At 50.9% G+C, this 1,336-nt stretch overlaps 1 pseudogene; it reads left to right on the top strand.

Moving 5' to 3' along the window:
* The first annotated feature begins 440 nt into the window (after positions 1 to 440).
* On the top strand, positions 441 to 643 carry LOC120996686 (annotated as a pseudogene).
* The last annotated feature ends 693 nt before the right edge of the window (positions 644 to 1,336 follow it).

The following is a 1,336-nucleotide window of genomic DNA, read 5'->3' on the forward strand; positions in this document are numbered from 1 at the left end:
GATCAATATCATTAGGGAGAAAAAAAAGTTTTCTGATTGTCCTAACATAATATTCAATAACCTTTCTATACAATTTTGTCATGTAAAAACTCATTTGCATAAACATGGGCATATGAAACCAATAGATGGTCTGTTCATGAATAGTGTAGATTGCGAATTTTCCATGCAAATGGTTTTTCAGCTGAAAAAAAAGGCAGATTCTGCTCATTTGCATGTCTTTGCCATATGCCCATGTTTATGCAAATTAGTTTTTACATGACAAAACTGTATAGAAAGGTTATTGAATATTATGTTAGGACAATCAGAAAACTTTTTGTCTCCCTAATGGTATTGATCTAGGTGTGCAGGTCCAACCAAGCCATCCAACAGATCTGAAGTAACTTTGAGGCTTACTGGCTCTCAGTCAGATGAGAGCTGGTTTGGAATGTCTCATAGGGCACAAGGCTGTCTCGGCCTTTTGGCTAAGATCAAGTGTAGTATCTGTTCTTATCAGTCTGCCTTTTCTTGCCGGCCCAGGTCCTTGTGGGTACCCCCTGCACTCTGCCTTTGAGCATCGTTGATTAAATTCAGCTTCAGCTCACTGCTGCTATTGGGTGTAGGGCTATTCCCCAGGGAACAAGAGTGCTCTGGTCTCCGACCTCCTCTTGGCCTGTGGCTTAATAGTCTTGGTGTACGACGTTAGACAGTGCTTACTTGGATCTAGACAGCCCCGAACACGACAGCTGGAAGATCTTCTCCGACTGCGATCCAGGAGAAGACTTTGCGAAGACTCGACGAGGAACCCCGACGACGAGGACTGAAGACTCCGGCCTGAAGACTCCGGCCTCGGGGGACCCCGACGAGGAGAAGAGGCTCGGCGAAGCCCTACCCCGGAAGAAGCTCCGCCCTTCCCGGAAGAAGCTCCGCCCAGCAAGAAGACGTTCCTGGGAGAGGAAGGCAGGAAGAAGGAAGAAGCCATGGCCTCTACCTCAACCTCCAAGCCTCCCAAGAAGAAGACGAAGAAGACCGCAGAAGGAAGAAAGGCCACGGCGGAGGCCCTCCAGGACCCTTCAGCCAGCACTTCATCGGCTGCGGACCCGGTGGCACCCGCCCCTCCGAAGCAACAGGACGGCCAGAAGCCCGGCCCCAGCTCTCCTCCCCTGGAGCCCTGGATGAGGCAGACGGTCGTCCTGAAGCTGAAGGAAGTGGACGGGAGAACACCGGACCTGAGCCAGGATGTGTTCGGCAAGAAGATGGTCCTGGAGCAGGGATTTGCCAAGCCGGAGGTGACGAGCATCCACGCCTTCTTCACTGGGATCTTCTGGATAACCTTTGCCTCCGTGACCACCTGCAAGAG

This window comes from Bufo bufo, chromosome 3 (assembly GCF_905171765.1).
Source record: "Bufo bufo chromosome 3, aBufBuf1.1, whole genome shotgun sequence".
NCBI lineage: Eukaryota > Metazoa > Chordata > Amphibia > Anura > Bufonidae > Bufo > Bufo bufo.